The 12,220-nt window shown below is 37.0% G+C and overlaps 1 pseudogene; it reads left to right on the top strand.

The window, feature by feature from the left end:
- Positions 1–12,220, top strand: part of LOC144296136 (ectonucleotide pyrophosphatase/phosphodiesterase family member 3-like) — a 40,884-nt pseudogene that overhangs the window by 17,879 nt on the left and 10,785 nt on the right.

Genomic DNA, 12,220 nt, shown 5'->3' with positions numbered 1-12,220 from the left:
TTGTGTTGTTGTAGAAAAAAATAGAAGCTATCCAAAAATCACACAAAATTCATGAGTTTAATATTTTAAAGGTATCTGCCCTTAGAGAAGTTTCATATAACCAAGCAAATATATTACAAATAAGATTGTTAATTATTTAACTTCTCCAAAATTGTTTTTGATAAAAGTATAGCTTTGTATGCTAGAAAACTGGGATATGCTTAAGGAACAAAGTGATCATTTAAGCGATGATACTTTTTTCTGGAGGAGCAGAAATAGTTCCTGGAAGTGCCTGTAGCTTCTATAACAAATATGGCCATTCTCTAGAAAGAGGAGGTGATAGACACCCTGGTGGAGAGGGCAGTGGTGCTTGGGTGGTGGTTAAGAGTTTGACTCTTGGTTTCAGCTCAGGTCATGGTCTTGGGGTAGTGGGATTGAACCCCACATCAGGCTTTCTGCTCAGTGGGGAGTCTGCTTGGAGGGATTTCTCTCTCCCTTTCCTTCTGCCCTGTCCCCACCTCACCCCTCTCTCTCCCTCTCTCTAAAAACACCCCTCCAAAAAAAAAAAAACCCAAAAACAAAACCTGAGGGGAAGAGTCACTAACTTGGATGGCAGATACAGTACAAGAGAATTTATTAAAGGAGGTTTTGTTTTCTCCCATCTCCTAGATAGATGTTGTGCCTTTTAATTTAAAACTACTTTGAGGGATCCATGGGTGGCTCGGCTGTTTAGTGCCTGCCTTTTGCCCAGGGCGTGATCCTGGAGTCCTGGGATCGAGTCTCACACCAGGCTCCCTGCATGGAGCCTGCTTCTCCCTCTGCCTGTGTCTCTGCCTCTGTGTGTGTGTGTGTGTGTCTCATGAATAAATAAATAAAATCTTAAAAAAAATAAAACTACTTTGAACTTATTTTTAAAAACAGATCTTCTACACATTCAACCAGCACCAAACAATGGCCTCCACGGTAGTTTAAACCATCTTCTGAAGGTACCTTTTTATGAGCCATCCCATACAGAGGAAGCGTCAAAGTTTTCTGTTTGTGGCCTTACTGTTGCATTGCCCACAGATGCTCTAGATTGTTCATGCCCTGAGCTACAAAGTGTAAGTAATAACTTCACATATTCATAAAAATGTAAAGGGGCAAGTAAATCTATAACCGGGGTTACAACCAGGGTAGCTGATGATCAGGTTTGTGTTCTAGTTTAGGTATTTACCTAAGTAAATGTATGTGATTTCTCTGAAACTTGTCTGGAGATGAGAGGAGATACATTGTAAGATTGAGTGTGTGAATATGCTTTGTAAACTAGAAAGTACTATCTGAAAATTATTAATTCCCTTGTGAGCTAAATGTCCTTAACCCTTCAAAACAGTAGAATCTTGGAGCTCTTTGATTTCTTTCATCAACAGAACGCTCTTACAGCTGCAAGTTTTCTTACAGGTCTTTTTAGTGGATCAGGCACTTGGCTGAGTTCAGGAGCTTGACTTCAGATCCCAGGAGACTCAGTAAGGTGAGGTTCCAGTGCTAGGAGATCCCCCTACTCCCCAAAGATATGGGATCAGAACAGAAGTTCCAAATTTAAGGACCAACCCTACTGCAACACAAGGATGGGGGCTGGGATTTCAGAATGGAGTTGGAGCCCAGTTATCAAGAGTCCATCAAGTTAAAACCAATGTCAAGGTGCATCTGATGCCAAATTAAAAATATTTTTGTAGAACTCAATAAGTATCCACTGTCTCAGGTAAGAATTATTCCTTATAGCCAGGAGTCAGCAAAGACTTGATTTTCTCTAATCCTCAAAGTAACATTACACCACATAGATCAATAAGTATTTATAAATAAATGCTGACCAAAAGAGTCTTGAACAGAAAAAAGTCCAGTCAATATGTCCAATAAAAGTCAAATCCACAGCCAAGATCAGGGTAGGGGTATGGATTCCTTATCTATAGCTTACCTCGATGAAACTGCCATTTAAAATCATCATCATCAAAAAAAAAATCATCATCATCATAATAAAACATTACAATGTGGATGTTTTTGTCTCTGTTTTAGGAGAAAAGAAGGATCAGAAAGGCTAGGAAAACTGTCCAAGGCCACAGAAATTTGGTCTACCTGACTACAAATGTCCAAATTCTTCTCTGTTAAGAATGCCCTTTGCTATTCAAAGTGTGGTCACAGGATCAGCATCTGCTTCACTTGCAAGCTGATCAGAGATCCAGAATCTCAGGCCTCACTGGGTTTACTAATCAAAATCTGCATTTTAACAAGACCCTCAGGTGAGTTGTACTCATATTAGCTTGAGAAGCCCAGGGACGTTGTCCTGCCAATTTAGTAGTCGATTCTAGCTGCTGTCAAAATGCTTTGCCCCATTTTCTTGTATCTGCAGACTCCCACACAAAGTATTTCTGAGCAAGTGGCAGAATGGGAATTTAAATTCAAGCTGGTTTGGCTCTTTGTTGAGTAGTATAACATTTGGGTGTGACTGGAGAAAGAATTCTGATGGCCTTTTACAACATGTGTTATCACTTTGAATTACTTTCTCTTGCCCACGTTGTCTTGTAGAATACTTCTCTAGAACATGTGAATCAAATGCTTAATCTCCCTGAAGATCAAAGTAAGTCAATAGAAAATAGGTCAAGTCTTTGGTGTATAGGCCTAACAAAACACAATATTGCCTTTTGGGGATCCTTTAAAATAAACTCACAGAAGCTTTTGAACATCAAGATTGTATTGCTGATATACAGGAAGAAAAAAATCCCACAAAACTGATCTAATAACAATAATCATAAGCCTGGAGTACTTGCAGTGGTTCCAGGAACATAACAAATTTCCTTCAAATGGTTGTGGCTGTTCTTTTTGTTACATGTGAATAGCCCAAACTGCCTACCCCTGCAGCTTATTGGCTGTGTGACTGGGCCAAATCACTTAACCTCTCTGTACCTCAGTCTCCTCATCTATAATAATGGAACCCACCTCGTGTCGTTGTGAAAACTGAAAGAGTTAATGCATGGAAAGAATTTAGAACAGTCCCTGGCCTGTAACAACATTCTTATTACCTATTATCTTTTAAATATTCTTTTTTTAATAATAAATTTATTTTTTATTGGTGTTCAATTTGCCAACATACAGAATAACACCAAGTGCTCTTGTGTTAAACTCACTAGGCTTGTTGCATCATTTGTAAAATGGGAATACCGTCTTTATTGAGTTTTTGTGAAAATTAAATGTGTTAATTTAATGTGTACTTAGAATGGTGCCTGGCACACAGTAAGAGTTCAGTAAATATCTTTGTTGGTTGACAATATTTTTTTTTTTTTTAAATTTATTTATGATAGTCATACAGAGAGAGAGAGAGAGAGAGGCAGAGACACAGGCAGAGGGAGAAGCAGGCTCCATGCACCGGGAGCCTGACGTGGGATTCGATCCCGGGTCTCCAGGATCGCGCCCTGGGCCAAAGGCAGGCGCTAAACCGCTGCGCCACCCAGGGATCCCGACAATATTTTTATAATCTATTGACATGACATGAATATCTTGTAGGTTTTTAAACCATCAATAACTGATGGATTTTTAGAATATTACAACAGGCAAATAAAAATAAATAAGTACATTAGGACATACTTTTCTTTATAAAATTGCAATATCTTTCCTATGATAATTACTAAGGTAGATCATCTTTGTTACAAAGTATGTCCTTTTGGTTTTGAGGTTTCATCTCTTCAAATATGTCCTATGCACTGTTAGCTGCTTGGCCAAATTACTTTTCTAAGCCCTAGTTTTGTAATGGAACAGAATGGAACAGTAATAGCCTCGGAGTTATAAGGATTAAGAGGTTAAGAATGTAAAATATTTATCAGAGAAACAGGTGCATAATAAACCATCAGAGAATGATGATGCTTTTATGCATGGAAGCATTTGCTAATTTTACAACCATTTTTATTTTAGGTTATTTTTACTCTAGTAGCAGCAACAGAGGAACTAAATATGCCATTTGGGAGGTCCAGGATTATGCAGAACAAGGAATACTGTCTTCTATATCACAGGGAATATGTCAGTGGATTTGGAAAAGCTATCAAGATGCCCTTGTGGAGATCATATACAGTACCAAAACCAGTAAGTTCCTGTGTCCACTGATCCATGAAGGCTGGAAAAAATCTGTGGTTCCCTAATATTCTAAGAATTGAATTTTGATTTTCAGTAGAGATCCCAAAGGGAGTTCGCTGGCCTGTGTCTTGTAAGACAATGTCCCACATATTTCTCAAATGTATTTATGGGTGCTATGTGGGTGCAAAAGGGGAACACATCATGTTTTGCCTGGAGAAATTAAAAGATGTGTACAGGCCAATTGATAAGGCAGGTAGAAAAGAAGCTTTTGAAGAGTGGCAACAGGAAACACAGAGGCACACTATCTATTTTGTACATCCTAAGTACATGGTGGATGCACCTAGAAGGTGATGCTAACTAGATTATAAAGGGCTTTACATTTACCTGGTTATTTACCACATACTTTACTTTCTGCTGTGTATCATGGTAGGCACAAAGAACATAATGTGAATAAGCAGTAATCCTTCCCCAAAGTATCTAGTACTCCCCTAGGTCAGGCTAGACTTACATGTAGAGATGTGCTATATCATAGGTCTCTCCAGGCTGAGGTTGAGAATTCAATTATTGATATTCTCTTCTTTTTTCACTGTCCAACAATCTCTCTTTCGATAAGTGACCCTGGGTCATTTGGCTATCAAAAGGAAGAAAATGTCAGATCTCTAACTCACACCATATACAAAATTAAATTGTTGGTGAATTTATAAACCTAAATGTGAACAGCAAATCCATATTTTCCTTTGCATGTATTTTTATGACCTTGGGGTAGAGAAGGTTTCCTTAGGACACAAGAACAACAACAAATACAGAGGGAATTGGTTAATTTGGCTATATTAATGCTAACGTGTGACAAAAAGACAAAGTTACGGATGAGGGAATATGTTTACATTGTATGTAAGAAACAAGAGATGAGTATCCAGAATGGTAATTAAAATCCAGAATGGCTAATAAGTTTCCAATAAACAAGAGAATGACAAACATCTTAGCTAATAAATGGGCAATGAATATATGAGCCAAGCAATTGAACCTCATTAGCAACCAGGGAAATGTAAAGGAAAGCAAAAATTAAAGTCTGCCAAAAATCAGTCAAAACACTCCTTCAGGGAAGAGATGGTTCTATTTAATGTATCCTCGCCCAATAGTGCTGCCCAGTAAATGTTTCTGAATGAATGCATTGGCTACATTAATCCCAGCCATTATTTTTAAAGACTTGAGGACAAAGCAGTACTTTCAACTAGAAGGGTAAATAATCAGGAAGCTGTTTTTGTAAAGAAAATTGTGATCTCTTAGGTCCAAAGACTCTTTTGACAAACCTCAACCTATTAATATTCTTGCTTAGCCAAGAGATACTTTTTATGGCAGGGAAGTGATTGGTTGTATCTGGTTTATTTACTCTTCTTGTTCCAATTCAAGATTTCTGGAGAAAAATAAGCATATTTGCCCACTATTAATTGAAACTTTGTGTGTTCTGAACACCAACTCTGTTGCTGACAATGGTTTAATTGTGGTCAGTGGTAGGAGAGCACTGATGTTGTTTTCCAATGTGGGCAAATATTTTACCAACAGTTACCTGAGTTCATGTGTATGGTTAATGGCAATATCACTTTCCTATTACGCAAAATGTTCAGGTTGTGATTTTTTTCAACATACTGTGGAACAACAATGTGAAGTTACTTATTCCTTAAAATAGTTTGTTTCTGTTTTTGAGAAAGGCGGTATGATTCAAGACCAATCATATGATTTAGTTCTCTATTTTGAAAAGTCCAGGTATCAGGGATTGTGTGGAGTTAAGGGGAATGTTTGTGTTTTTAATATTTTCTCCTACTGTCTTGCATTCCTGAATTTATATGAGCTTTAGCGGAAACCAGAGGCAAGGAGATTTTAAGTGGGCTCAGACCAAGAGTTTAGTACAATTCTTTTTTGTTATTGTTTTAAAACTAGCTTCTTTGTTACCAAAAGTTGCTGTCTGTTCACTGATCCCACAGAACTACTTAAGTATTTCTCCCTCCATGTGACAGGATGGAATTCTAGCAATTTTCTGCTTTCTAATTCAGAAATTACTCCGTTAGTATGTTGTGGTTCAAGAAAATTACATACAAGGATGTTCTGAGATTCACATAAAAATGTTGTAAATCAGCCCTGTGTTTGAAAAATCAGACTTTAAATAAGCACTTTTCGGAGCATGGGCCCAATTGGCTTGTGTCTTGAAGTTTTATGGAGCTTTTGTTTTTCTGTGGTTTTGGTGGGTTTTCTAATTTTTGTTGTTGTTATTGTTATCTCAGAAGAGTTCTGGAGAAGTAGCTGTGATTTGAAATCACGGTCCTGCAACAAGAGCTTCAAAACTATTAGACTATATATGGGCTTCACTTCTGGGGCCACTCAGTAGGATTATGTGAACTGCTTTTTCTGTTGCTGGGTGAAAAATTGAAATTAAGAGCAGAAATTATGATTACGTTTTAGAACATTTACCTTATAAATTTGATGTATATCAAAGAACTTTTAGAGAGAGGAAAATCTAGCACACTTAAACAATGTTTCCCTTTCTCTTGATATATATGTGTATATCATTGGATTTTTGAATAGCCTTTTCTTGTTTCCAAAGCTTGTTAGCACTAATATAAATTATGATCTAATTATGTCTTATGATTCTTTAAAAAACTAAGAACATTTTTATGTATCACATTTTTTGAACTATAAGAAATATTTTTCCCTGTAGGAAAAAACTATGACCAGAATAAGAATTTTAAAAGTATATAGTCATTATCCTTACTGTAAGACTAGATGGTAACAATCCAATATCTAAATAAATAACTTTAGCTTTTATGTTCAGCCTATAGGTAAAGAAAGGCTATAACTTCAATAAAAATAATGTTATCCACTGTTCAAGTATTATTTTAACCCCATGCCAGACTATAAATGAAAGCATCTCACTTTCCTGTCTATGCTCATCATCTACTTCTCTTGAAGAATTTTGAGAGCTAGAGAGTTCAGATGTTATCTGAGCGTCTGAGTTCTAATTATTGTTTTCCTGACTCTCTATCCTTTAGCTTAAAAAACTCTTAAGGAACTCTGAAAAGCTAGCAGGGTTGAAGCTGTTTCTATATGTGGGGATGGGAGGATGGTTTGCTGTGCTTTCTCAGGAACCCAGGACTCAGAAATGACATGACCATACCCGCCCCCCCCCCCCCCATCCTGGTAGAGTGCTGCCTGTTGCATAATCTCACCTTTATAAAGGAGGCCACATCCTGTCTTCCCTAGTGTCAATACACTTATATTTGGGGTTCAAGTTTGGTATGTAAGAAACAAGATTTTCAGTAAACAGAAAAAGTATAATTTTTTTTAGTACTTTCTGACTAAAGCCATCCTGATCCATTTTCCCCAACTCAAAGTCTGTGCTACTTTGAGAAAATAGTAAACATTTTTGCCCAACTGCAGCCTTTGCTAAAAATTATAATACACTTCTTTCTTTAACATTTTTATAATTTTAACTGTTGAAAATAGGGGTTTTATCTTCCTTACATTACAGAGAATACACCCATGGCTACATTTATGTACTGTACATTTCTTCAAGTAAAATGTACAAAACCTGTGAAGTTTTAGAGTAAAATGAATAAGACGTGTGGCAGGAAACATCAACTCACAATATTCTGGTTGTCTCTGAGGCTCACAATTGATGTTGTTGGTTCTCCCATTTTATAACATCTTCACATGCCCCTTTATGTCATTCAGAACTGTTTGTTGTGATGTATTTTTGAAAGAAGGAAAGATATATTTTTGAGACTTTATGCATCTTAAAAATTCTTATTCCATCTATATACTTAGTGGAATTATTAAGAATTATTAGAATTTTAGAGATAATTTTTCTTCAAATTAATAGGAGATAACATTTCCTGCACTGTCTAATATTTTTATATGTTCCCTAATTTTTCCATCTTTTGTCTTTAATTTTACTTTTTGAGAGATATTTGCAACTTCATCTTATAAATATTACTGAATATTTTATTTCTGTTGTCATATTTATATATTTTTTAATTCAAAGAGCTCTCTCTCCTTTTCTATAGCTTTCTCTTCTTTCTGTATGGATGCCTTGTATACTCTCATCTCTCTAAGGAGCAAGTTTTCTTCTCTCTCTGCATTGTCTCTTTTTTATCATGGTTCCTCTTCAACCCTGACAAAATGTTTGGTGATCCTTGGTTATAATTTTATATGTTAAGGGAGAGGTGCTAAGCTTCATGGCTGGGGCTGGCCAGCTGATAGGCTGATAGGTTGTTCAGGATAAGAACCAGCCATTTCTTGGGGGAAAATTTCCAATTGTAAGCATCTAGTTTTCCTTTCAGGCTGGTTTGTTTCCCAAAGAAGGACACTTTTAATCTGACCTAGCATATAGAATCAGGCAGCCTTCATGTGAGCAATGATAATGGGAGGAGTCTTACCATGCAGTATATAAATTTTTATTTAATCCCATTGCTTTCAATATGGTGCACTTGCTCTCTGGCCTGTCTTGTGTCCTTAGACTGAACATCTCTCTGGTTCAACTTCTCCAGTGAGTAAACTTTTTATCTATCCTCTTTTACAGACTTTCAACCGGGTCTCTTCTTTCTGGCCCTATGTGCATTGCCTGTCTTTAGGAGATTCCCAAATTCTACCCTTGAGGTTTGGCAGTAGGAATCCATTCCATTGTGCCTTCCCGAGTCACGGCTTTTCAATGTCAGTATTTAGTGGTCTACTAAGTCATGTTGTAATGTAATAGTAAACAACTATGTTGATCTGATTTCCAGCTTCTGAACATTTATTATCTATTATGTGTTTTCATCATTAATGTTCTTTTAGTGGAATTTTGGAAGGGAGCAGAAATAAATGTGTTCAATTAAGTTGAGGGGTCTACTCAACTTCCATATAGTCTTCTCCAACTGGAGTGTTGTAGTATGTTAGGGAGTACATTCTCTTGTTGGCTTTCCAGACTTCCCCCATCCTCATCTCCTACCTATTCTTTTTTTTTCCTTAATTAATTTATTTATTTATGATAGTCACAGAGAGAGAGAGAGAGAAAGAGAGGCAGAGACACAGGCAGAGGGAGAAGCAGGCTCCATGCACCGGGAGCCCGACGTGGGATTCGATCCCGGGTCTCCAGGATCGCGCCCTGGGCCAAAGGCAGGCGCCAAACCGCTGCACCACCCAGGGATCCCCCCTCTCCTACCTATTCTATACCTCATCATGGTACTCTCCTGCCTATGGATATAGTACAGTGTTTTTTGCCTTTTTCTTTGTAAACTGATCTTTCACATTTTATGTTTCTCCGCTTTACTGAGATATAATTGGCATAAAACACTGTGTAAGCTCAAAATGCACCATGTGATAATTTCATACATGTATATATTATCAAATGATTACTCTATACATTTAGACACCAGGTAATTTTTGCTTTTATTACAATGCAGTAAATAAGGGAAGGATATCCTAATTTAATTAAACCTTCTTTGTTGTTAAGAAATATATACACTATGGGCAGTAATGTTCATATGAATCAAAATCTGAAAAAAATTAAATGAATAGTGAAATGTTTACTTATGATTATATGCTAATTGAAATATGATGATTTAAGACTATATTGCCTTAAACACTTGGGTTAGGCAGCATATTTATAGGATGTCTGCTAGTGGACTAATTATTGTTTTAGCCTTTAAATGAAGTTACAAAGAAAATTGCAAAAAACATATTCCTATATTACATGATGAATGAAGCACAGCTACAATTTTTTTAAGTCCCCAAATAAGTAAGTTCAGATAACTGAAGTTGCTTTAAATTAATCTCAGATTGCCCAACAGTTTGTATGTGTATTTTATTTTATTTTTTATTTTTTATCTGTATATTTTAAAAGATTTTATTTACTTATTCATGAGAGACACAGAGACAGAAACACAGGCAGAGGGAGAAGTGGGGATGTAGAACTCAATCCCAGGACCCTAGGGTCATGTCTTGATTCAAAGGCAAACACTCAACCACTGAGCCACCCAGGTGTCCCTCGTATGGGTATTTTATTTATTTTATTTTATTTTATTTTATTTTATTTTATTTTATTTTATTTTATTTTATTTTATTTTATTTTATTTTATTTTATTTTATTTATGATAGTCACACACAGAGAGAGAGAGAGAGAGAGAGAGGCAGAGATATAGGCAGAGGGAGAAGCAGGCTCCATGCACCGGGAGCCCGATGTGGGACTCGATCCCGGGTCTCCAGGATCGCGCCCCAGGCTGAAGGCAGGCGATAAACCGCTGCGCCACCCAGGGATCCCTCGTATGTGCATTTTAAAAATGAATTGCTTTTATTTTACTTTCAATATTTACATGTAAGTACACCATATATCATCACCAACTAAAAGTTAGATCTTAAAAAGAATTTTTGTTTTTTAGCAGGAGCTCTCATTATTCATTTGCTCTCAATTCAGGATTTTATTCTGCAAATATTCCTTTCCAGGATGTATTTGATTTGCCTTCCCAGTGTTCCTAACCAGAAGGGAACCACAGAAGAAAACATTGCTGAAGACACCCATTTCCATTGCTTGCGTAGACCTGATTCACTAAGAAAATAAGAAAAGGTTAAATGAAAAACATTCTAGGGAAGTTACAAACCATATAAGGTAATGGGTTAGCCACCACTGTAGGCGTAACTTTTTTTTTTTTTTTTTTCTCTTTCAACAGGGAGACACATCGCCTCTTCCTCCCACTGTCCCAGACTGTCTGCGGGCTGATGTCAGAGTTGCTCCTTCTGAAAGCCAAAAGTGTTCCTTTTATTTAGCAGACGAGAATATCACCCACGGCTTCCTCTATCCTCCTGGTTAGTATAACTCTTTTTTAGGGCAGCAACTTAGAAAGCCCTCATCAGCTGGATGTGGGCATGTGCCTTAAACATATGCTCCCCCACCGAAACTACCTGCTTGGGCAAAACTGGCTGCCCAGGAGGCTTCCAGTGGTTGTGGGGTGACCTATAGCCATGTAACAGCTATAATAAAGACTAATAAATTTTGCAGTAGGAACTGCACATCAGCTGTAATCTGGCCCAGATGTTTAGAGAGGTCAGCAGATTTAGGGTTTAATTTTAAAACTGAAGATTCTTTGGAGAGGGACACAAGGCATCTAAAAAACACATTTTTTCTGGCTGCTACCCAAGCTAAGGCCTGTACGGTGCATGCAGCTGTGCCTGTAGCAAGAAATCAGACTGGGATTCACGCCTGTAACACACAGAGCATGCTTGTGTCCAACAATTTCACATTGTGGATTAAGCAGCTGAATGAACTTTACATTTTTTTGTGTTTTGTTTTGCTTTGTTTTTTTAGAAAGCATCTCTCTTCAGAACATGCAAAAGCCAGTGTCATTTTTCTGAACTGAAATCTCTTCCCTATTTAGCAGGAAATGTCATTTTTATTAACTCACTCATGAGATTTTCAACAATTTCAGCTTCTGAGAATGGATTTACTCCTGATATTTGGCTTAATTTTTCTGTAAGCCATGACCTAAGAGGTCAATTTGGAGATTTATAGCTTAGGGATTTTTAGAGTGGGGGAAAAAAAAGGCTTGGTGAAAAGAAGTAGTATATCAATTTAAATACCTAGCACAGGGATCCCTGGGTGGCGCAGCGGTTTGGCACCTGCCTTTGGCCCAGGGCGCGATCCTGGAGACCCGGGATCGAATCCCACGTTGGGCTCCCGGTGCATGGAGCCTGCTTCTCCCTCTGCCTGTGTCTCTGCCTCTCTCTTTCTCTCTGTGTGACTGTCATAAATAAATTAAAAAAAAAATTTATAAAAAAAAATAATAAAATAAATAAATAAATAAATACCTAGCACAGAGTTAGGATAAATAAACTGATATATCTTATTAAAATATCTGCAGAGCTCCCAAGCTTATGCAAACCTTAAGTAGTTGCAACATTTTATTAATAATTTTTAAAATTGGCATATAAAATTATATCTGTTGAGCCGTAAGGCATTGGTTGATATATAAATATTTGCCTCAACCAGGAAATGAAATTAATAACTAAACAACTTGTCTTAAAATATTAAGGATTAAATGAAACTCTTTGCTAACTCTCCACTATTTTGTTTGTTAGAAATTCCATCAGAAACTAATCTTACTTTTCTCTGAAAATG

This window comes from Canis aureus, chromosome 1 (genome assembly GCF_053574225.1).
Source record: "Canis aureus isolate CA01 chromosome 1, VMU_Caureus_v.1.0, whole genome shotgun sequence".
Classification (NCBI taxonomy): domain Eukaryota; kingdom Metazoa; phylum Chordata; class Mammalia; order Carnivora; family Canidae; genus Canis; species Canis aureus.
Note: the sequence above shows the minus strand (reverse complement) of the source record. Positions and strands in the feature narration are given on the sequence as shown.